We start from the raw sequence: 26,035 nt of genomic DNA on the forward strand, positions 1-26,035 counted from the left end.
GGAGGGGAGGGGAATGGTAGGCGAACAGTTCGGCCGCCCATATTAAACAGCGGCTCAGGCGCCATTAATGGAGAGGAAGGCGGGTGGCCATGGAAGTCAAATGGCTCGCTTCCCAGTGAGCATGCGCAGCGTACAGCTCGCACGCTTCTCGGTGAGTCTGAGCATTGGAGGACAGCTTGCACGCCTCTTGGCCAGCCTGTGCATCGGAATGCACTTGCACGCCTCCCGTTCAGTCAAGGTCAAGCAGCTGTCCGCACGGCACCTCCTACAGCCATTAAAACCAAGACGCATGGTGTCACGTGAATGGTTAACAGAACACACACGGTTTGAATTATACAAACGTTTGAGATATTAAAGTGGAAGCTATTTTTTCAAAATGCCTTTGTTGGCTATCATTATTCGAGTGCGCCTTCTCTCAAAATGGACACGAAAAATACCACATCATGTCGGGTGCCATTCTATGATAGCATGCCAAGTTTCATGAATTTCAGACGAGTTTTGGATTTACTAGAATATAAAAACCAGGCATCTCAATGTTTTCTCGGCAATCAATGGTGCCCTGGTGTTTGAAATTCATTCCCATTTCTTGCATGGGACCTAAGCATGCACCCAAGGACACAGATTTGATTTTTCAACCAATTTATATGCACTGGAGCATGTGCATGTAGTTCAAATTTGAATTATGCACATAAATGCATTGAAAACTCAGTTAATGCATAAAAATGTCGAAAATAACCCCAAAAAATCACAAAAATTGACACAACACTCCTGTTGTTCTATGTTGACACGAGAAATTTTTTGGAAGCAATAAGAGGCAGTGGATATCATTTTGTCCCCAAAGGTGGGACATTCCCTACCGAAACCATGATGCTTGTTGTGAGAAGCTCTGGTTTGTGAGAAGCATATACCCAAACCTGCCCCAAACGGGACAAAAAATTTACCACAGCATGTTGATGCCGCTCCATGAAAGCATGCCAAGTTTCATGAATTTCAGACGAGTTTTGGATTTACTATAATTTAAAAATGAGGCATCTCAGTGTTTTGCTGGCAATCAACAGTGCCCTGGTGTTTTAAATTCATTCCCATTTCTTGCATGGGACCTAAGCATGCACCCAAGGACACATATTTGATTTTTCAACCAATTTATATGCACTAGAGCATGTGCATGTAGTTCAAATTTGAATTATGCACATAAATGCATTGAAAACTCTGTTAATGCATAAAAATGTCCAAACGAACCCCGAAAAATCCTAAAAATTTACATAATACTCCTGTTGTTCTATGTTGACACGAGAATTTTTTTGAAAGAAATAAGAGGCAATGGATATCGCTTCGTCCCCAAAGATGGGACGTTCCCTACCGAAACCATCATGCTTGTTGTGAGAATCTCTGGTTTGTGAGAAGCATATACCCGAACCTGCCCCAAATGGGACACATTTTTTAACACGGCATGTTGATGCCGCTCCATGATAGCATGCCAAGTTTCATGAATTTCATAGGAGTTTTGGATTTACTAGAATTTAAAAACCATACATCTCAACATTTTGCCAGCAATCAACAGTGCCCTGGTGTTTGAATTTCATTCCCATCTCTTTAATGGGACCTAGAAGTTCACCCAAGGACACAGATTAGATTTTTCAACCAACCTTAGTGCAGTGGAGCATGTGCATGTAGTTCAAATTTGAAATATGCACATAAATGCATTGAAAACTCAGTTAATGCATAAAAATGTCCAAACAAACCACGAAAAATCCCCAAAATTGACACAACACTCCTGTTGTTCTATGTTGACACGAGAAATTTTTTGAAAGCAATAAGAGGCAATGGATATCATTACGTCCCCAAAGGTGGGACGTTCCCTATCGAAACTATCATGCTTTGAGAAGCTTTGGTTTTTGAGAAGCATATACCCGAACCTACCCCAAATGGGGCAAAATATTCACCATGGCATGTTGATGCCGCTCCATGATAGCATGCCAAGTTTCATGAATTTCATACGAGTTATGGATTTACTAGAATTTTAAAACCAGGCATCTCAACGTTTTGCCGGCAATCAACAGTGCCCTGGTGTTTGAATTTCATTCCCATCTCCTGCATCGGACCTAGAAATTCACCCAAGGACACACATGTGATTTTTCAACCAACTTTGGTGCATTGGAGCATGTGCTTCTAGTTCAAACTTGAATTATGCACATAAAATGCCTAGAAAACTCAGTTAATGTATAAAAAGGCCAAACGAACCCCGAAAAATTACAAGATTGAACACAACACTCCTGTTGTTCTATGTTGACATTAGAAATTTTTTGAAAGCAATAAGAGGCAACAGATATCATCCCATCACCAAAGGTGGTACGTTCCCTATCGAAACCATCATGCTTGTTGTGAGAAGCTCTGGTTTGTGAGAAGCTTATACCTGAACCTGCCCCAAATGGGACAAAATTTTCACCATGGCATGTTGATGCCGCTCCATGGTAGCATGCCAAGTTTCATGCATTTCAGACGAGTTGTAGATTTATTAGAATTTAAAAACCAGGCATCTCAACATTTTGCCGGCAATCAACAGTGCCATGGTGTTTGAATTTCATTCCCATCTCTTGCATGGGACCTAGAAATTCACCCAAGGACACACATGTGATTTTTCAAACCAACTTTGGTGCATTGGAGCATGTGCTTGTAGTTCCAATTTGAATTATGCACATAAAATGCCTAGAAAACCCAGTTAATGTATAAAAAAGGCCAAATGAACACCGAAAAATTCATTCCCATTTCTTCCATGGGATCTAAGCATGAACTGAAGGACACATATTTGATTTTTCAACCAATTTGTATGCACCGAAGCATGTGCATGTAGTTTAATTTTGAATTGTGCACCTGAAATGGCTAGAAAACTAGTTTAATGTATGAAATGTCCAAATGAACCCTGAATAATTCCAGTTCTTTTACAACACACATACAGTTGCATGTTCACTATAGATAAAAGGTCTAGCAATTCAAACACCGTCCTTTGCTGCTTTGACCCCATTTCCTAATTCAAATCAAGTAGACCCCACATTGTTTATTCTCACCAACTTTGTGAGATGTAGTACAAAATATCTTGGAGCACCTTTGGTGTATAGTATGCCTATGGCTTACGTGAGAAGGTGTGTTGGCTACAGTCCACAGCCGGCGTGTCAAGCACACTAGCTCACTCCCCCAAAACTCCCGCCTCTACATCCCTCGCAATCTCGAAAATATCTACCGCCTGGAAGGTTTTAATGTTTGATATCACACGATTAGTATGTGCAGACCGTGTGCGATGTCTGTTACTCCCGCTCTACTTCAGTCCCTTGATTCAAATTTTCAGTAGCCCCAGCATTTTACTCCCACCTCTGCATCCCTCGCAATTTCAAAAATATCTGCTCGCCCTTGATCCAAATTTTCAGTAGCCCCGCCTTGTTACTCCCGCCTAGTAAAAATTTTAGTTGCCGCAGTATTTCCTCAAACACAACCTCTGCTCTCTCACACACACACACACACACACACACACACACACACACATAACCCTCGAAACCATTGGTAGGTCGCCGCCATCGACGACGCCTCGATCCTCATCCTATGCGTGTGTGCCGGGGAGCTCGAGTAGCCAATGGCTAAAAAGAGGTTTATCATGGCCTTTTTGCCCGACGCCGGTGAGGTGGCCGCCGAGGTGTCCCTGTCGTTTCCCGCGAGCCCGATCCGCCATCGTCGGTCGCCCGATCCGCCCGCCACCGCTCCCCTATGCCGGTTCGGGGACTTCCCCATCCACCCCCAGACCCTGCAGCCGACAAAGTCCTACTTCGGGGTCCGGCATTGGTTGTGGGGGACATGGGTCACCGAGATTACAGATCGAGAGACCCACACTTGTCAGTGGCTCTGTAGCTTCCACACGGCCAAGCTCACAGCCACAGAGTACGACCACGGGCAGGTCCACTACCACGGCGAGGCGGCTAGGCTCAATTTCCCCTTCGGCACATGTCCGGTCCACCTTGTTCCGCCGGAGCCAGGGCTGGTGAGCTCGGCTATGACGCGGGAGGACCGCGAGGCGTGGGAGCATCTTAAGGCTGAGGCCGCCGATGAGGCTTGCATGCAAGAGCTCTGCCAGCAGCACTCGAAGCTTGTGGAGGCGGAGCAGGCGATCTTTGCCGGCGCGGAGGGCGGCGAGGTTATCGCACTCTCCTTCGATGACGAGGTCGAAGGCGATGAGGACGGCGGCGAGGCTATCACACTCTCCTCTGATGACGAGGTCGAAGGCGGCGGCGACGGTGGCAGGGTGGTTGTCGAGGTGGGCCCCGAGAAAGAGGACATCGACATCGATGAGTGGAGGAGTGCCTTCCCCAATGACCCCGACGACGGTACTGGCCTGGACCCGGCTCGCGACACACCGTACATGACGATGAAGGATTGGCTCGACCTCTACTTCGACCGAAAGTAGTTTAGCTTAGTTTAAATTTATGTTTTATGTTTGGTTATGCAAAACTATCTATGTTTATGTTTGAATGCATGCTACTTTCGGTTGAACCGGCTTTGAGCTTGATCAAATTGAAGTTTACAACCTTAAGTTTAGGGGATCGTCTAGAAAAGGCCAAAAATCACTAGAGTATATATATATCCACTAAGGGTTTTAGTCCTTTAACTTTTTAAGGATCGCCTAGAGATGTCCTTATGACTTGTTTATTTTAGTTCTTCACAATGTGATGCTCTATATGTGCAACTATTTGCTGTGCAGTTCAATTTCATCAATAACAGTTTCAACAATACCACTATTAATTATGATATTTGGTTGCTATTAAGGATATTGCAGTTAACATGCCTTTTTGTTTTTCAATTGTTGTTTAGCAACATGCATTGTACTAAATGACTAAATATGCAATCCCATGCTACATAGCAACAAGGAAGAGTGTTACCTTAATGTTCTGATGATGTCTAGATATACATGTAATAAAATCTTATATAATGGAATGGATGGAGTGTTGTACTACATCATTTTTCACTTGTTGTTTAGCTTCTAATATTAACTTGGTACTTTTAGGTACATATATCATTGCCAAAGATCCACACTTCGACCCTTTCTGCGTATGGGCAATGTGATATTCATGAACCAGCATCAAGTGAGGAAACTGATAAAGACTATTACTAAAATGTGTCAAAAGATGTAAATTGAACTATTTGTTTACACTTTATGCAAGACAACAGTGAACTGCAGGATGGTAAGCAAGAACCCTGTAGACTTCTTTTTACTGCCCGTAATGAGTTGTGTTGGATGACAATACCTGAATCTTTTTTCTTTTGCAGTGGATCCTGAAGCAGTTTACTCAAGATTACCTCTCAAACTACATGATTGGTGGCCGGCCATCATAAGGGGTTGGACTAGAGTCCTCCATGCCTTCTGCATCCAGGAGAGCACAATAGGGCCATTCCGCTTCACCTTGTTGAACAACTGGAATGTCTGTCGCCTCTTTCTTTACCTTCTGTAATATTACAAGTATAGAACCCTGGTACATCATTCTTTATTTGGTGCTTCTGTAATTCTTATACATATGTACCTGTGAATCGAATAATGCATTGGTTGTTTGAACCTGATGGAGTTGAATAAAGCTATAGCCTACTTTCAAGCTTAAATTAGGTACAATTTTAAATAGAAGCAATTAAATTAGGGCGAAATTACATTGTGCAGGTCATTACGGCACACACGGTTGGGTAAAACACAAACGTTTGTGATATACACCATAATCCGAGACGGTTCATAGAGAGGAAACGCGTGCAAGCATGCACACAGTTGCCGTTTGCAAAGCGTGTGTGATTTCAGACACTATCACATACGGTGCGGGAAAACTAAATGTGTGTGACTGTCTACCTATCGTACATGGTTTATAATCACGAACTGTTTGTGATGTGCCAGGCATCGTAAATCTCCCGTGCCTAGAATCTGCCTAGAAAACTGTCGTGCCTGGAATCTGCTTGGTTTTAGGCAGAACCACAAAACTCCGACTGCGATGGCAATGCGAGCACAATCGAGTGGCAAGGATGAATCGTTTGGGATATTCGAGATATCGGAAACGGTTATACAGGGAGAACTGTATGCATCAAGGCTCCCTATCCCCGATGGTTTCTGGGTCGTGTGGGAAGGACCCCCCTATCGCCCACAGTCACTTGGAGACGGTTCCATATGCTGTTACGAAAAGGGGTTAAAAACCGTTTGTTTAGGACCAACGCACACCAGTGATCACCCAGTTGGAATATGTGCCGTATTCTTAAGGGAGTTCGGCCTCTGTCCATTTGGCGACGAAGTCGGCCAACACCTGAGATTTGGCGATCCGGCCGGTGGCGTCCCGATTGTTTATAATGTCATTAAGTGGTACTTCGGAAGCCACCATGATCGAACACTCTTGAATGTAGTGCCACAGCTTCCGGGATGCCATGAAGACCGCATACGCTATCTTTTGATAATGCGTGTATCGGGATTTGCATGGTGTGAGGACCGTCAACACATAGTATATGGGTTTTTGAAGTGGGAATTTATGTCCCTCTTCCTCTCGTTTGATGAAGAGCACCACACTCACCACCTGACGTGTTGCAGATATGTACAGTAACATGGGTTCACCGATGTTTGGCGCAACCATGATTGGGTTGCTTGCTAACAAAGCTTTTATTTCTACCAGTACAGCTATTGCAGCATCCGTCCACATGAAGTGGTCGGTGCGTTAGAGCAGGCGATACAATGGCAGCGCCTTTTCTCATAATCTGGATATGAAGTGGCTCAAAGCTGCTATGCTTCCAGCTAGTTTTTGAACCTGTTTGAGGTCTGTTGGTGTAGCCAACTATGATAGGGCTCGTATTTTGGCTGGGTTTGCTTCGATTCCCCTATTGGAAATGATGAACCCAAGCAATTTTCTGGCGGGAACGCCGAAAACGCATTTTTTCGGATTGAGTCGTATGTCATATCTTCGGAGGTTGTCAAATGTCACATCTTCGTATGTCATAAATCGTCTACCAATGATTCGACATGCTTAGTTTTGATGACTACATCATCTACATATGCCTCGACTGTCTTACCAATTTGCTTTTCCAGGCATGTTTGAATCATGCGTTGGTATGTGGCGCCCGTGTCTTTGAGCCCGAAGGTCATGGTGTTGAAGCAGAAGGGCCCATATGGGGTGATGAATGTCATCGCGGCTTGGTCGGATTCCTTCATCTTGATTTGATGGTATCCGAAGTATGCGTCTAGGAAGCACAGTGAGTCGTGACCTGCGGTGGCGTTAATAATCTGGTCGATGCGAGGTAGTGGGAAGGGATCCTTAGGGCATGATTCATTGAGGTCCTTGAAGTTGACACACAAGCGCCAGGATTTATCCATCTTCGGCACCATGACCAGATTTGCTAGCCAATCCGGATGTTTGATCTCTCTGATAAACCCGGCTTCGATTGGTGTCAATCCTCCTCCGTAGATGGCGACTCCCACCTCCCATGGCGACTCCCATGGCGACTCCCACCTTCTCCCCACCACCTATCACCTCCCCTCCCTTTAGATCTTTCATGGTGAGTATTGATCCACTTGAGAGATCCAATGGCTAGTCTCATCCATTGGGATTTTGCTCCGGGACTTAAGGTGGAACAGAAGGTACGTGACAAGTTTAGTTCTACGGTGCATTTTGAAAGTTCTTCGGGAACCAAGGAATTTTTCTTGGTTGTCTCTTTCTCTTTGGCCTCATTCCCTCTTTCTGTTGAGGCTGTTGGAGTGGTTTTACAATGTTGTATTGGAGGTTTGGCCAAAGGTTTCAACGTCAAACAATTGGGTGATCGATCCTTTAGGTTCTCTGTGGCTTCTAATCGTGCTGGACATTTCATCTATGGTTTGAAGGATCGTGTCTGGCCAAATTTTGTGTGTCATTTCTGCTTGTTCAAATTATCAGTGGATTATGCTTGGAAAGGATCTGATTGGCAGCTTGATGAAGTGATTCCGGAGGTTTCTGCACGATCGCCTATGGCTATCAGAAGTCCTTTAGGGATTTTACGTAAAAGTGCACAAGGAGATACTTCATTGAGAGCGGAATTGGTCAAATTCAATCTTGTTCCTCCTGATATCAGCATGGCGTCTATACACGATCAGGATTTGGATATCCATAATTTGAGGCAAAATCAATCTTCTAATGAAGCTCTAGTTCCGGGCATCTCCTCGGATAAGATGGTTTTTGGCAGCCTCCATGCGTGTATCAATCGGGACAATCTTCATGTTATTGGTAAACATTTCTCTGGATGCACTTTTATGACTTTATCATGGAATCTAATCGCAGATGCAAAGCTTGAGGAAATTCTTGATTTATGGCAAGCTGGTTATTCCAATGATACTATTCAATCGGTACTTGATATCTCTTCTATGCCTACTAAGGAATTTATATTCAACAAGCTTCATATTTGTTTGATATGTGGGAGACGAGGTCATTTGGCCGCGCATTGTAATGATATGAATTTGCTCAATAATCTGCCCCCTAAGGAAAATGTTGAGACATCACACATGGAAAATTTATCTTGGTGCACAAAATGCAGGACCATGGGTCATGTTTCTTCCAGGTGCTCTGTTGGTAATAGATGTTGCAATATTTGTGGTGTGAGAGGGCACGTCCATTGGAATTGCCTGTCACGTGCTAGTTCGTTCAATCGTGTTGCTTGGAGAAGGAAAGACCGGATTTCGGGGAAGAACAGTTATGTTGGCTCTCCATTTCTTGTTAGGGAAAAAAAGATTTGGCGCAGAAAATCTGGGAATCCGGCCCAACAAAAAAGGGATAAGAGGAAAATTTGGATTGTCAAGCGAAATGGGAGGGAGATGGCAGATTCTTCTGTTAGTCATACCGAAAATACCCCGGACGTTTCGCCTCCTTACCAACCTATCAACAACCTCCAGATTCCCGAGGCCACGGTTTCTGCTCTGTTTCGCCCGTCACCTTGCGCTCCTGAGCTCTCCTCCTCCCCTCTCCTCGAGCTTTCCTCCACCCGAAACCTTGCATCTCCTATGGCGAATCTGCCAGTGCTGCCCTATCAGTTTGTGCCGGGGGAGATGGACATTCAACATGGTTCGAAAGGAAGGCTGCAGCGCAACATGGTCATTGTGGATGATCCGCCGCTGGATCACTCGCAACATGCGCTTGTGATGGTGGTGCCGCCCCCTGGAGATCTGCAACGAGAAGCTGTCCTGTCTAAGGTCTGAAGAGTTCTTCGTGATGATCATGGCGTGCCTACTATGGAGGGTGAGATCTATCGTTTATGCGTGGGTTTGATTCGTTTCAATGATAGTGTTGTTAGAGATATGATGATTAGTAGAGGGGAGCAACCTCTAGATGAACATTCAAACTTCTATCTGCTGCGCCACGATGAAGGGCCAAATATGCATAGACTAGTCATTGAAAGAGATGCGTGGGTCATGTTGCTTGGTTTTCCCCTAAACTATCAAACAGAGCACTACATCATTAAGGCAGTGTCATGTTCTGGAAGGTGTATGTATTGGCACCGCCCTGGTCACCGTAAGTCGCATGTGCTAGTTCTTGTTCTGATTAATGAGCTTTCTCAAGTGCCTTTCAATCTTGTGCTTAAGAGATTTACTGACATCAGTGGGCTAGGCACATCTTGGACGGTCCCTGTTTATGTGCTCAATGGCAGAAATCCTAGTCAAGGGCTTGTGGGGGATGAGGAGGCACCGCCGTCTTTGGGTGCTTCTCCACATCCTGAACATCTCCCCTTTCTAAATGCTATGCAATAGCAGCAGCATGATGCACAAGTTTGGCAGCTCCAGAATGCTGCCAATGCATGGGAGGCTGCTCCACAACCCCCTCCACCGCCGTAGGGCTAGGGCGAATGGCTAGTGCTTCCTCCAGTTCCACCTGTGTATCAAGGCTTTAGTTACAGAAGCTACATTAGTTATAAGGGGCCATCTATGATGGATCGCATTCAAACTGCTGATTCTGGTTTTGGCGATGGGATGCGCCTTTGGAATGAACATGTTGCAATGGTTGAAGATGTGGCAGACCATTTTGTTCAGGGTAGCCCTACAGGTGCCCTTTCTTTTCAGCAGATGAATGCTCATGAAGTGGTTTTGGAAGTTCCTGGTGAAGAGGAGAATTGGCTTTCTTTCATGATCTGCTTTTACTGTACTGTGTTCACCCCTCGACTCTGCTGGGTCTCTGAAAAAGACAACGAGACTAATGCTTTGTTTTCATTTGCTGAGGGTTTACAGAATACTCTGGTGGATCTTGTGGGAAGGGCATGCTTCCCTTACTTCCCATTTTCACCTTTTGCTCCGGGCACAGATGTTATCTGCTTTCTTCAAGAGGCTTGGTCGATCTATTGTGATTTTGTTGCTGTTCAAATGCATAGAGCTTGTCAATTGATTGGTGCTGATTTCATGGCTGTGGAAGAAAAAAGTCAAGAGATTACCTGTCCTCTCATTGAGTCACAACCTGAGATGATGGATATGGATGCGGCCACTAACAAGAGAAAGCGCAGATTGACTACGCCGCTCGATATATTTGAAGTCAGGCGCAGTGTACGCGCTACTAGATAGCAGGGTTTTAAACCTCCCTCTCTGGCAGACAATAAACATAAACCCTCACATGTCAAACCGAGGAGGAATTTGGATATACTGGAGATGCAGCATGGCAAGAACACTGAAGAAACTTCGGCATTCTCTCAAGTCCCTCCCCCCACTACCATTGAAACTCTGCAATATTTGGGAACAACTCAATGTGCCATTCCACAAGAAGAGCTCACCAAGGAGAAGCTTCTGGCGCCTCTCAAGGGATTGGAGAAGGACGAGGCCTAGGCCCTTTTATTTCACTATCTTTTCTGCTAAGTTGTGGAATTTCTTAGAAGTCTCCTGAACTTATTTATTTGCTTTAGCTAGCGTGTGGCAAACTTAATAGCTCCTATTGTGTGGAATATTTTGTGCTAGAATATTCATGGTCTAAATGCTACTTCCAAATGCGATGCACTTCGTAATAAGATTGATGAATCCAACTGCTCGATCGTATGTCTACAGGAAACTAAGAAGCTTGACTTTGATCATTCTTTTATTAGGAAATGCTGCCTGAGGCGTTTTGATAAGTTTGAGTTTATTCCGTCCGATGGTGCTTTAGGTGGCTTAGTTATTATATGGTGTAGCAGCCAATTTTTGGGCCAAATAATCCATCAATTTTCATTTGCAATAACTATCAAAATGACCTCGGTTCAAAAAAATGAAAGTTGGTTCCTCTCTAATATCTATGGGTCGTGCGATGGACCTGAGAGGGTAATGTTCACTGATTGGATGGAAATTTGAAACATAGAACTTGAAGATCTTTGGCTTTTCATGGGTGACTTCAACTTCATGCGATCTCTGGAAAACAGAAACTTACCAGGTGGAAATGTGGATGATGTGATCAAGTTTAATGAGATTATCAGTCATCTTGGTTTGCTGGAAATTCCAATCAAAGGAAGGAGGTACACTTGGAGTAAGATGAAAGAAACTCCTTTACTCGAGCAATTAGACTGGTTTTTTCTTCTCCCGAATGGATTTTAAAATTCCCCAATACAATTGCAAAACCTGTTGCCCATCCAATCTTGGATCATGTGCCGTGTACTCTTTCTGTGGAAACTTCGATCCCAAGATCTAAAGTTTTCAGATTTGAAATTTTTTGGCCCTCTCATCCTGGTTTTTTGGAGGTGGTGAAATCTTCATGGAATGCTCCCATTAAGGCTTCTTCCAGTGCCACAAGAATCTCTGCAAAATTAAAGAGGTTGAGGTATGCCTTAATTGAAAACTGTAATAGAATTTTGCTCCAAATAGACAACCTGGAGGATCTGAGGCAGCTATATATCCCTGAAGCCAATTTTAGAAAAATTCTAAAAGCACATCTATTACGTTTGCTTAAATATCAAAATGAGTACTGGAAAAAACATTGCACATTTCGGTGGGCTGTCCAAGGTGAGGAAAATACTAAATATTTTCAAGCACGTGCAACTGAAAAACTACGGAGAAATGCCATCACAAATCTAGTATTATCTGATGGCCACTTGATAGAAAATCTTGATGAAAAGGCAGGAATGTTTTATGATTGCTTTAAGAAGAGAATGGGGGTGTCATCTCAGCCTGTCTATGATTTTGAGCTTGTAGACTTAGTCCAAAAATGTCAGGGTTTGGAAGAACTTTCAATACCATTTACGAAAGAAGAAATTGACAATGTGATCAAAATCATTCCGACTGATCGTGCACCAGGGCCTGACGGTTTCAATGGGCTCTTTCTTAAAGTATGTTGGGATATAATTAAAGAAGACTTTTACACTCTATGTGAGGACTTCTGGCAAGGGACAATCAATTTGCAATGTTTGAACACGTCATTAATCACACTAATGCCGAAGAAGCTGACGCCTGAGTCGGTAAATGATTATAGACCAATCTCCTTGCTAAACTGTGTGCTCAAAGTTATAACAAAGATTCTCTCTGAAAGACATCAACGCTGGATTCTAAAGCTAGTGCACCGCAACCAGTATGGATTCATTAAAACTAGGACAATTCAAGATTGCCTCGGTTGGACCTTCGAGTATTTACATCAATGTAAACAGTCAGGCAAGGAAATTGTAATTCTAAAACTAGACTTCGAGAAGGCATTCGACACAATGGAACATTCTTTCATTTTGAAAATGCTGGAGTGCAAGGGTTTTGATGATAGGTGGTGTATGTGGATTAAGATGTTGCTGCAGTCAGGATCTTCATCAATTCTTCTAAACGGTAGACCTGGCACAGAATTCCAGTGTAAGCGGGGTGTGCGATAGGGGGACCCAATTTCCCCTTGCTATTTGTGCTAGCGGCAGATTTATTGCAGTCTTTAATTAATAAAGCCTGGATGGATGGTTTGATTTCACTACCAATTAATCAACCTGCTTTTGAGGACTATCCAGTCATACAATATGCCGACAATACATTAATCATTCTCCCAGCAAATCAGCAAGAGCTGCAGACAATTAAAGACATTCTTGATTCTTATGCCCGAGCAACTGGTTTGAAAATTAATTACGCTAAGTCTCAATTAATGTCAATCAATGTAAATGCTCAAAAAACTCTGGATCTAGACAGTGCTCTTGGATGTCAAGTTGGGGAGATGCCGTTTACCTATCTAGGTTTGCCTCTGGGCACAACAAGACCCACTATTAGAGAGTTAATGCCTTTGGTCAACAGAATTGAGAGAAGGTTGACAGGAACAACTATCTGGTTATCCTACGGGGAGCGAGTACAATTGATTAACTCCGCACTTTCGTCACTACTATCTTTTGCTATGTGTGTTCTAAAACTCCCACTCAAGTTGATTGATATCTTTGATAGAGCAAGAAGACACTGCTTATGGAGGAAAGAAGTGGACAGGGATGCTAAAACCCACTCCTTGGCTGCTTGGGAGATGGTTTGTCGCCCAAAGAAAAAAGGGGGTCTTGGAATTTTAAACCTACAAATCCAAAACGATGCTCTACTGCTCAAGTACTTGCATGAATTTATTCACAAACATGATGTCCCCTGGGTAATGCTAGTTTGGAATGCCCATTATGACGATACACCTCCCCATGCGAAACCACCTTGTGGTTCTTTTCGGTGGCGTGATGTTTTCATTTTGATGGATATATACCATGGGAATACCTCCTCTATACCGGCCGCGGGGGACACGGTTTGTCGGTGGGAACAACACCTATCGGATCACAAGAATCCCTACTACAGTTGCGGGGCGCGGGGTCGTGAGAAGAGCGGATCAAATAGATAGCACACGATTCGTTTACCCAGGTTCGTGCCGTGAGGATGCGTAAAACCCTACTCCTGCTTTGGTGGATTGTATATCTGTGTTCTTGAGCTAGCTATGGGGCGTGAGGAGCTCCAAAAAGCCGAATCCTCCTCCTGGTCGCCTCGGGCCTCCTTCTATAGGAAAGGGGCTGCCACAGTGGCACACAGGAGGTGGAAAGGGAACAGTGATGTGAGGTTATCCCTCGCATTACATGACAAGGCGCATTTAATGCGTCTTGCCCAGGTGTCCTTGCTTTATCAGGGACGGGGGAGAGCCCTGTCTCGTCGGTCGCCGCTCCCTCTCGCGTCGACACGCGCCCTGGCCAGCGGCGCCCGCGGTGCCATGTAGGCAGGCAGGCAGCTGAGGTGGTGCAGTGGTGGGTCTCCACAAAGATCTGCATGCCGCCACGCAGGTGCCTGCCCAGCTGGTTGGGTCGGCAGCTGCATGCGAACGGCGGTGGAGGTTTGACTGGCGTGGGCCTGATGGTGGCCCAACGGGTGTTTTTGGCAAGGGCCTTGCCGGGGCCCCGGCAAGGGTCTTGCCGTGGCGCCTGCTGTCATCCCCGGCAAGGCTCTTGCCGGGGGCCTTGTGGTCGTCCTTGGCTGGGATCCCGCCAAGGATCATCATCTTCTGAAGGGTGTGACTGATCTCGAATGTCTTCACAAAGATCTGCATGCCACCACAGGGTTGTCTCCTGAATCCTTGCCCCATGGGGGCAGTGGACTCAAGGGTGACTCACTCCGTAGGTGTGGGGCGAGCTGCCACGGCAAGGGTCTTGCCGGGTTTGCTAAAACCGCCTCCCGGCAAGGATCTTGCCGGGGGGGGTCCACTTCGTCCTCTTTGCCCTTTGAGGTCTTGGTCTTGGTGTCATTCTGCTTATCCTGAGCTTCGGCCTTACCTTGGCTCACCTCCCTTGCCTTGCTCAGTGTGGTGGTGCCCGTGGCTCAGACTGTACGTGCACAGTTATAGGGGTACAAAAAGTGTACCCCTCTTTTTGTACACCGACAGGAGCCCCCGGGCCTGGGCCACACGTAAGCGCAATCGCGTCATTGGGCTAGCCCCAAAAACGGTGCGCGGGCAGGCGGGGCGGTTTTTACCGTGGTAAGTCTCTTCGCGTGCGGCGCTTCCCATGCTTCCCGCGTGTGGCGCGGCGTGGGGAGGCGTGTGTGACGTGGGCGGCATGCGTGGGGCTGAGCTCTGCATGCATGCGTCACGTCGTAGTAAAGGGGGCGGTTCGCGCCTTCCCCATAAACGGAGGGAGGCATGGAGGCGCGGCCCATTTACTGAACGGGGCTGAGGCGTGGTCTTCAAGGCGTCCACTCCCCACAATCACGGGGTGGGGAGAGGTCGCCTCACCCATCGCCTCGGTCCTGCACGCCTGCCACGTGGCTCTCATGCGCTTGGGGTGGTGAACAGTGGAGGTGGGAAACCAGGCAGCCGTGGGCTGGGGCGGCGGGTCGGTCCCAATTCCCTGCGCCTTCTGCGTCTTGATTGGCTGAGCGGGGCGGCCGAGCCCCCACCCCATCCCTTTATAAAGAGAGGGAGGGGGGGTGGCGTCCTGCATTCCTTCACTTCCTCCTTCCTTTAGCTTCTGCTCCCCCCTTCCATCCGTCATGGAGAGAGGGAACCCTGGTCCTTCAACGGTGGCGGCGAGGGTCGCCGCTCGACAACGCATCCCTCCTTCTCCTGCACCCGCGGTGGTAGAGCCAGCCGCGAGGGGAAGGGGGATGGGGCGAGGCCGTGGGCGAGGCCGAGGCGCTCGGGGAAGAGGAGGACGGGGCGGTGCGCCGGCCTTGCCTCCGCCAGTAGTTCCTCCCCCCGCGGAGGGCCACGTTGGGGATGACCCTTGCGAGTTCTTCGTCAGGCTACGATGGCCGCCTCGCCGTCGCCTTCGTCTCCCGACTCCATTCGAGCGGGAGATGGAGCTGGATCCGCCGGAGTCGTTGTGGCTGCACATGAGGGGCTGCGCAATCAGTGGCACGCGGGCCCGCGTCAATTTTCCCGCCCCTCATGTGATGTATCTCCGTTGGGGATGGAAGACGTTTGCCCATATCCACCGCTTGACGGAGGGGCTCACTCTCCATTTTAAGCTGATGGAGGGTGGCCTTCTCTCCGTCAAGGTCTTCGGGTGCTTCGGGACCCGTGCAAGGTGCTACGTGGAGAGCTCTTCTGAAAGTGAAGACTCCTCCTCGGGCGGGAGTGACGAGGAGGACAGCAACAGCGATGACAAGGGTAGTAGGTGGCAGGATGACGGGTCCGATTAGGTGTCGGGTGCCGTTCCGTGCGGCACCGGCGACCCCATCATCCACGTCGCCGGCTCCCTGAACATCCCGGGGTCGTCTCCTTGGGCGGCTGGCGTTGGGAGGCCGCGGAAGAGGAAGAGGGCGGGCGGCAAGGCCGTCAAGTCGGAGTACGCGGGCACCGATGCCTTCGACGCGTGCTGACGTCCTGCCGCCTCGTCTTCGAGCTCTGCTTCCGGCGCCGCCATCACCATCCAGCCTTCAGACGGCCACCGAGATGTTCTCTTGGTGTCTTCTGCCACCCGTAGCTCGCCTAGGCGCCCCTTTTTCCCTTTTCGCGTCCTTGACCTACCTCCTGAGGAGAGGGACAAGAAAGGGATTACGGGCACCTTATCTCTTTTTAGTTTGTAAGCCTTCAGGCCTTAGCTGAATTTAAAATTTGTAATCCCATCATTCATGTTTTTCATTCCCTATGGACTGTACCTGAGTGGAATGTTTTTAATGAAAAAGGGATGCTTGCCGGGTCATTTGTTTGTGGGTAGAACCCACGACAAGGAGTAAATCCTTGATATCTTTAAGATAAACATTTCCTTGCCTGGCAACAGGCCTCGCCGTCTCCCCACTTCGCTCGACCTTTCTCACACCTTTGGCGGAGGCAGGGATGAGGTGGGTTTAGGCTCCTTGTTTCTTCCTCTCGCTGCCGCGACTACGACCAATCCTGGCCCCGGGAACAAGCCCTAGGGCCTAGAGTTAGGGGAGCACGGTAGCTTTAGGGAAAAACGAGGTTTCACATACCTCAGTCCATAAGGGAATGCATGATAAGGGATGAAGAACTTATCTGAAGATGCAGCCCCCGGCAACTCTGGTTCGCCGTGGGTGAATCTTTGCTCTTGCAGCCCTCGGCAATGCTGGCTTGTCGGGGGCTAGATGCTGGTATGTTCATCTTCTTTTCCTCCCCAAGTGGTTCGGCACGGATATCCGTGTGTCCTGTGAACCAAAGAAGACAAAAGAAAGACAAAGAGATGCACACTCGACCTCTAAGCTACGGGTTAGTCGCCGCTAAGCACTATCAACCCTAACCAAGGACGAGACTCGACCTAGCATGCATGCTATAACTTAGGGCGCCAGCGCTTCATTTATTTATGCTCAGGGTCTGCGCCTGGCTTTGTACAAAGGGTTACATGCATCATCGGCAATGCTTGTACAAAAGGTGGCTTGCCGGGGGGCCCGACAAGTCGCGCCTTACGGGTAAAACTTGCGAAGATGCTCAATGTTCCAGGAGTTACTCACCAGAACGGCATCTTCGGTCTCCAGGTGGACTGCGCCGAGCCTGGTGACTCCTATTACCCGATAAGGGCCTTCCCACTTTGGCGTCAACTTGTTGAAATTCTTGGCCGATTGAACGCGCCGAAGAACAAGGTCGCCTTCCTCAAGGCTTCGGGCATGAACCTTGCGGCTATGGTAGCGGTGCTAGGCTTGCTGGTAGCGTGCTACTCTCAGAGCCGCCCAAAGACGATCTTCCTCAAGGAGCATTGCGTCATCTTGCCGCAGTTGCTCTTGCTCAAGCTCATCATAAGCGAGCACTCGAGGTGACCCGTATATGAGTTCAGTGTGGGAGAACTGCTTCTACCCCGTATACCAGGGCAAAGGGTGTCTGGCCGGTGGCTCGATTTGGCGTTGTCCTGATCGACCAAAGAACCGTCGGCAGCTCATCAATCCAGCGCCTTCCACTCTTGTGCAGCCTGTCAAAGGTCTTTGTCCCTAAGCCTCGCAGTACTTTAGCGTTTACCCTCTCAGCTTGACCATTGCTTCGTGGGTGAGCAACGGAAGCGAAACAGACTTTGCTGCCGAGGTCTTGGATATATTGCATGAAGGTACGGCATGTGAACTGTGTGCCGTTGTCGGTGATGACCTTGTTGGGTACACCAAAACGGCACACTAGTCCCTTGAAGAACTTGACGGCTGACTGAGCTGTGACCTTCCTCAGTGCCTCCACCTCCGGCCACTTTGTGAACTTGTCGATTGCAACGTACAAGTACTCAAAGCCCCCGACAGCGCGGGGGAAAGGGCCAGGAGAGAGGAATGGTTTGAAGGGCTTGAGCTGGCTGATGAAGCTTCTTTGAATGGAACTGACACGCTTCACACCTGGTGACTACTGTCGTCACATCCTGGAGGGCGGTGGGCCAGAAGAAGCCTTGCCGAAATGCCTTGCCGGCAAGGGCCCTTGACCCGATGTGGGATCCACATATGCCTCCGTGTATCTCTGTCAATAGCTCCAGTCCTTCCTCCCGAGGGATACACTTCAATTTCACACTGTTCGGCCTCTTTCTGTACAAGACGTCATCGACGAACTGGTACATGGTAGAGCGACGGGCTACTTTTTCCGCTTCTTCCTTCTCTTCAGGAAGTTCCCTTGTTTGGAGGAATCGGACGGTATGTTGTGCCCACGCTGGAGCCTGAGGCTCGACGGCGAGGACTAAAGGCATTTCCTCCGCTATAGGAGCGGTTGTCTCGACGACAAGAGCTTGACGCTCCTCCGGAGCTAGCCGTCCCGTGGCGGGCTCAGTGTCCCCAGCAACATCCTTGCCGGCGGCTCCAGGGAGCTCGGCGGGAAAGTACTTGCCGGGTCCTGATTTCCTCCTCTTGTTCTGCTCTGTTGATGGATCAATGGATGGCTGAGTTAGCTGGAGCACAAAGGTACCTGGTTCCACAGGTAGCTTGAGGGCAGCGCGTTTGACAGGTAATCGGCGATATCGTTCTCGGCTCGGGGAACGTATTCAGCCTGTATACCATCAAAACGCTCCTCCAGCTTTCTCACTTCATCGACGTAGGCCTTCATCAACGGGCTCTGGTAGTCCTTGTTGACTTGCTTGATGACGAGCTGCGAGTCGCCCCTGACGATGAGCTTCTTGATTCCGAGGTCCGCCGCGATCCTAAGACCGGTAAGCAGCCCTTCGTACTCTGCCGTATTGTTTATTGACACCTCCCTGGGGAATTGAATCTGGATCACGTACTTGAGGTGCTCTCTGGTGGGCGCGACAAGCAGTACGCCAGCCCCGACGCCGTGTAAGGAGAAAGCTCCATCAAAGTACATGGTCCAACTGCAACTTGCCTCCTTGCCGGGGAGAGCAGTCTCTTGGGCTTCTTTGTCCGGCGTTGCGGTCCACTCTGCAATGAACTCCGCCAGGACTCAGCTCTGAATCGTCAAAGTACTTTCAAACTTGAGGCTAAAGCTGGACAGCTCCAGTGCCCATTCCACATTTCTTCCCATTGCATCTGGATTGTGCAATATCCGTTGCAGAGGGAGGCGAGTGACGATAGTGATCTCGTGTGCCTGGAAGTAGTGACGCAGCTTCCTCGAGGCCATAAGAAGGCCGAAGAGCAGTTTCTGCACGCTGGAGTACCTTGATCTAGCTCCTTGGAGGAGGGAACTAACAAAGTAGACCGGGTGCTGCATCATTTTCTTCTTCGGTGGCACTTCGACTGGCTGTGTCGTCTCTGCATTGGTGGTGTCGGGCTCTATCGCTGCCATTACCTCATCGTCAACCTCTCTCTGCGCCACTAGTGCGGCGCTGACCACCTGGTTCGTTGCCGCTAGGTATAGCAGCAATGGCTCCTGTGGTCTAGGCGCAACTAGTGTTGGCGCGGAGGAGAGGTACTTCTTGAAATCTTGCAATGCTGCTTCGGCTTCTGGCGTCCACTCCATCGGGCCCGCCTTTTTCAGGATCTTGAAAAAGGGAAGGGCGCGCTCGACAGACTTGGAAATGAATCTGCCCATGGAGGCGACGCAACCAGCAAGCCGACGCACATCCTTGATTCGCTTGGGTGCTTCAATCTGCTCTATAGCTTTGATCTTATCCGGATGGCCTCTATCCCACGCTGTGATACAAAGAACCCGAGAAGCTTGCCGGACGGGATGCCAAAGATGCACTTCTCAGGGTTCAGCTTGAGGTTGTTCTTGCGCAGGTTTGCAAATGTTTCTTGCAAATCCGGTATGAGGGTTGCCGTGTCCTTGGTTTTGACCACTATGTCATCCATATAAGCTTCCATATTTCTATGGAGCTAGGGTTCAAAACCAATCTGGACCGCCCTTGCAAACGTCGAACAAGCACTCTTCAGCCTGAAAGGCATCCGCATGAAACAATATGTACCACATGGGGTGATGAATGCTGTTTTCTCTTCATCTTCTCTTGTCGTGAAGATCTGGTGGTAACCGGAGTAGGCATCGAGGAATGACAACAGATCACACCCAGCTGTGGAGTCAACAATCTGGTCGATGCGCAGCAATGGGATGGGGTCCTTAGGACAAGCCTTATTGATATCTGTGTAATCAATACACAGCCTCCACTTCCGATTAGCCTTGCGCACTATGACCGGATTGGCCAACCACGTTGGATGGAGCACTCGTCTTACCAAACCCGCTGCTTCCAGTTTCCGGATCTCCTTTGTGATGAACTCTTGTCGTTCCAAAGCTTGCTTTCTGACCTTCTGCTTGACGGGCCGCGCATGAGGACAAACAGCAAGGTGGTGCTCAATCACCTCCCTGGGAACGCCGGGGATGTCAGAAGGTTGCCATGCAAACACATCGACATTCGCCCGCAGGAAGGTGACGAGCGTGTCTTCCTATTTGTCGTCAAGGGTGGAGCTTATGGTGAAAGCCCCTCCCGTGCCGTCCTCATTGACAGAAACCTTCTTGATTCCCGGCGGTATGGCCCTGGCCTTCTTGTTTCCGCTAGTGGAGCTCTCTAGCATGTCCTCGACGGGAGCGCTACACTCCGAAGAGGTGTGCTTGCCAGAGTGGGTGTCCGAGGTCTCACCGCTCTTCTTCTTCTTCTTCCCCCCGGGGTCCCAGCGGCAGGAGCAAGTGCCCTAGTGGCGGCAGCTGCTGCAACTGCTTGCTGGTATAGTTGGTCAGCGCAAATCAGCGCATCTTTCTTATCGGAGGGGATGGTGATGATCGTCACAGGTCCTGGCATCTTTAGGGTATTGTCGGCATAGTGTGACGCCGCCATGAACTTGGCCAGCGTTGGGCGGCCAAGGATCCCATTGTAAGGCAAGGGGATCTTGGCAACATCAAACACGATCCTCTCCGTCCTGTAGTTCAGATTGCTTCCAAAAGTCACGGGCAGCGTGACCTTTCCCTTAGGTTGGCTTCTTCCCGGGTTGACCCCCTGAAACGCGCCTGTCTCTTCGAGGTCTCCATCAGGAATCTGCAGTTTCTTGATCACGGCAGGCGAGATCAAGTTCAGACCGGCCCCGCCATCGACTAGCATCTTTGTCACCTTGAGGTTGCGTATTGTTGGTGAAACCAACAATGGCAAGCACCCGACCGCAGTAGTGCGATCAGGGTGATCCTCAGTGTAAAAAATGATAGGTGTGCTGGACCACTTCAGCGGCCTTTGGGCATCAAACGACGGCTCTGCCGCTGTAACCTCTCGTGCCCACTGTTTAAGCTGGCGGTGAGAAGTATGCAGCGAGGCGCCGCCGTCAACGCACATGGCCTCTATAGCTTTCTGAAACTCTTGGTCACCGGATTCGTTGTCCTCTTCGTGATCGTCGTCTTTTGGCTTTTTGTCACGGCCCCGGGCGGGCCTCTCTTGTTGTTTATCCTTGCCGAGATGGCCCGCCTGGCCGTCACGCTTCTTGACGGACCCCTCAGCACCGTCTTGGCCCTTCTCCTTGTCCCGCCTCTCATATTCAGCCCTCTGCTTCTCAGCGAGGAGCTCAACCTGTCGGTAGTCTTGGAGAGCATGGCCTTTGGTGCGATGGATCTTGCAGTATCGCTTGTCGGAGTTTCCTGGCTTCTCGGCAACCGCCAAGGCCCGGCAGGCGACACATCCGGCAATTTCCTTGCCGGGGTCATCTGCCTTGGTTTTCTTGGTGGAGCCGGTGTCACCAGATCCCTCGACGGCAAGCACGACTTTACCTTTGCGCTTCCTGTTGCAGCGCCAGCCCTTCTTCCCCGGGGCGGCAGTATCTTCATCTGAGGAGTCGGTTTCCACGCCGGCGTCTTCGCCGGGGTACTTCCTTCCCTCTTCAGCCCGGGCACATCTGTCAGCAAGAACATAGAGTTCTGCTACATCTTTCACCTTGTTCATTGCCAGCTCTTCGCGCATCTTGCAGTTACGCACGTTCTGATGGAACGCGCTGATGATGGCGGCAGGGTGAACATCAGGGATATTATACTGTATCCGGCTGAACCTCTGTATATACTTGCGGAGACTCTCGCCTCCCTTCTGGGGAATGACGTGCAGGTCACTCGCTTGACCATGGGCTTGGTGGCCTCCAGTAAAGGTGCCCACAAACTCATGGCACAAATCCGACCAGGAGGAAATAGAGTCTACCGGCAAGTGCATCAACCATGACATGGCGTTGGGTTTAAGAGCCAACGGGAAGTAATTCGCAAGCACCTTATCGTCGCGGGCTCCGGCAGCTTGCATCGCAATGGTGTAGATGCTGAGGAACTCGGACGGGTGGGTCTTGCCGCTGTACTTTTCACCCACGTCAGGTTTGAAGGTGCGGTGAGTAGGCCATTGGAACTGCCGCAGCTCGCGGGTAAAAGCCGGACAGCCTACCTCGTAAGGTAGGCCTCCAGGGCTCTCCGGTGCCGGGTGGTTCACAGCAGGCCCTGCTCGTCTGTCTGACTGGTGGCGCGCTCCGCGCCGGCTCTCGAAAGTGGTTCGAGCGTCTTCATGTTCTCGTTCCCGAAGGACTTGGCGCTGGACACAGTGGGTCCGCGGGTCGGATGATGCAATGGAGATTTCGTCGCCCGTAACGTCGTGACAGGCTAGCGTCCGCGGTACCGGGTGAGGAGGCGAGTGCACCGTGGTCGCGGCGCCGCCGGCTTTCTTGCCACTGGTGTGTGGGACTCCGTCGGAGCATCGACTCGGGGGCTCCACCGGACTCGGTTTGTCTTTGTTGGCCACCGCAACAAGGCTTCGGATAGTGGCTCTTCATTCGTCGAGTTTCCCCGTAGTGGGAGGAAAATCGAGGAGCAACTACGCGCGCGCCAGGGCTTCTGCTGGCATTGGTGGCAGTGAAACCTGCACGAATCGCGACGCGCTTCGACGTCTGACCATGTCAGAAGGAGCTCTATCATGACCCCACGGTCGCATGCCATCTTCACCAGCGCCTCGGCGAGCGGGCGGGTCTTCTACCGCCCGAGAGTGGCGCTCGAGGCTCTTCCCGCGGCGACGCCCGGGGTCCTCGGCGTGATTACGCCGTTCGTCGCGCGCCGCTTGAGAGGAGCGCACCGTTGACGCTGGCGTGGGAGTCTTGGAGGCCCTCGCATCGCCTTCGGGCGAGGTGGCAGCGATCTTGGAAGGCCCTGCGCCACCCGCGGAGGGCTTGGCTCCGTCTTTGGATTTGGCGGTGTGCGGCCCGTTACCAGGCGCACGAACATCGCCACCTCCGAAACTCCGGCTGCTGGGACGGTGTTGGTGTTCGCGAACAGCGCCCCGGGTCGTTTCTGCAACCGGTCCGCTGCTCGCCCGCGTCGGGACGGAATGTCCGGCTTCCGACGGGCCAACCGCCACCGTCGTCTTCTTCTTGGGCGCCATGACGATGAAGAAGCGTCGAACTAACTGCTAAAGCCGGTTCTCACAACTGGTCCCCCTACCTGGCGCGCCAAAGATGTCGGTGGGAACAACACCTATGGGATCACAAGAATCCCTACTACGGTTGCGGGGCGCGGGGTCGTGAGAAGAGCGGATCAAACAGATAGCACACGGTTCGTTTATCCAGGTTCGTGCCGCGAGGATGCGTAAAAAACCCTACTCCTTCTTTGGTGGATTGTATATATGTGTTCTTGAGCTAGCTATGGGGCGTGAGGAGCTCCAAAAAGTCGAATCCTCATCCTCTGTCGCCTCGGGCCTCCTTTTATAGGAAAGGGGCTGCCACAGTGGCACACAGGAGGTGGAAAGGGAATAGTGATGTGAGGTTATCCCTCACATTACATGACAAGGCGCATTTAATGCGTCTTGCCCAGGTGTCCTTGCTTTATCGGGGACGGGGGAGAGCCCTGTCTCGTCCGTCGCCGCTCCCTCTCGCGTCGACACGCGCCCTGGCCAGCGGCGCCCACGGTGCCATGTAGGCAGGCAGGCAGCTGAGGTGGCATAGTGGTGGGTCTCCACAAAGATCTGCATGCCGGCACCCAGGTGCCTGCCCAGCTGGTGGGGTTGGCAGCTGCATGCGAACGACGGTGGAGGTTTGACTGGTGTGGGCCTGATGGTGGCCCAACGGGTGTTTTTGGCAGGGGCCCCGGCAAGGGTCTTGCCGTGGCGCCTGCTGTCATCCCCGGCAAGGCTCTTGTCGGGGGCCTTGTGGTCCTCCTTGGCTGGGATCCCGCCAAGGATCATCATCTTCTGATGGGTGTGACTGATCTTGAATGTCTTCACAAAGATCTGCATGCCACCACGGGGATGTCTCCCGAATCCTTGCCTCATGGGGGCAGTGGACTCAAGGGTGACTCACTCCGTAGGTGTGGGGCGAGCTGCCACGGCAAGGGTCTTGCCGGGTTTGCTAAAACCGCCTCCCGGCAAGGATCTTGTCGGGGGGGAGGGGGTCCGCTTCGTCCCCTTTGCTCTTTGTGGTCTTGGTCTTGGCGTCGTTCTGCTTCTCCTGAGCTTCGGCCTTACCTTGGCTCACCTCCCTTGCCTTGCTCAGTGTGGTGGCGCCCGTGGCTCAGACTGCCCGTGCACAGTTATAGGGGTACAAAAAGTGTACCCCTCTTTTTGTACACCGACACGGTTCTTCTTTGGAAAGATGTTTGGATCAACGAAAGACCACTGATGGACTCCCATGATCATCTTTTTTCATTTGCTAACAACGAGGACATCTCATTGGCTCAGTCTACAACAACAATGATCACACGGACAACTTTATGCTTGCTCTGTCAATGGAAGCCATAATAGAACTGGATAATTTGCAAGAGATCATGGAAGGAATAAACGTGGAAGCTATGGGGACTGATGATTGGATCCTTTGCTGGGGTGATGTTGATTTTAAACTGAAGAAGTTCTACAATTATATGTTCAGAAACATATTGGCTCCCCAATATATCACATCGATTTGGAAGACAAAATGTATCATGAGACATAAAGTGTTTGCATGGTTGATGTTACGTGACAGGGTCAATACAAGAGTTTTGCTACTGAGAAGGCACTTTAACATTGGAGAAGATCATAATTGCCCAATGTATTTTATGAATGTCCATTTGCTGCAAAGTGTTGGGAAGTTGTGGGCATAGATTGGGAGAATGACCTAGACATAGAACACAGATATGAGAGAGCTAGGGCAAGGTGGCAGGGACCTTTGTTCAAAGAGATAACTATATTAACCTCCTGGAATATTTGGAAGCAACGCAACAGAGAGGTATTTTATGAAGAGGTGGCCATGCATGCTGAGTGGCTGAGGAAGCTCAAGGAAGATTTTGTGATCGTGGGTTATAGGATCAACCCTCAAAATTTAACCTTTTTAGAAGGCTTTAGCAACTCTTTATCTCTGTGATACCTGGTTTACATAGGCTAGTTTAGCACCTTCTGAATTCTTGTTAAAGCCATGTAAAACAAACCTTATCTGTAATGTTAACCAATGGTTAACATCTTAAAGAAATAAAAGAAAGCAACAGTAGGCGGCTCTCCTGCTGTTTTCATTGGTAAAAAAAACCCGGCTTCGAGTAGCTTGGCTAGATCCTCCCCCATAGCCTGTCGTTTGGGTTCGAAAAATCGTCGTAGCATTTGCTTGACTGGCTTGTATCCCTTCAGTATGTTCAGACTATGTTCGGCCAGCGCGCGTGGGATTCCCGGCATATCCGAGGGGTGCTAGGCAAAGATGTCCCAGTTCTTGTGCAAGAATGCACGCAATGCGGTGTCGACCGCCGGATCCAGCTGTGCCCCAATGGAAGCTGTCTTCTTGGGGTCAGTCAGGTGAACTTGAAATTTGACTATCTCTCTACTGGCTTGAAAGAAGTGGATTTAGGCCTTTTAT

The sequence above is a fragment of the Triticum aestivum genome, chromosome 2A, assembly GCF_018294505.1.
Source record: "Triticum aestivum cultivar Chinese Spring chromosome 2A, IWGSC CS RefSeq v2.1, whole genome shotgun sequence".
Lineage (NCBI taxonomy): Eukaryota > Viridiplantae > Streptophyta > Magnoliopsida > Poales > Poaceae > Triticum > Triticum aestivum.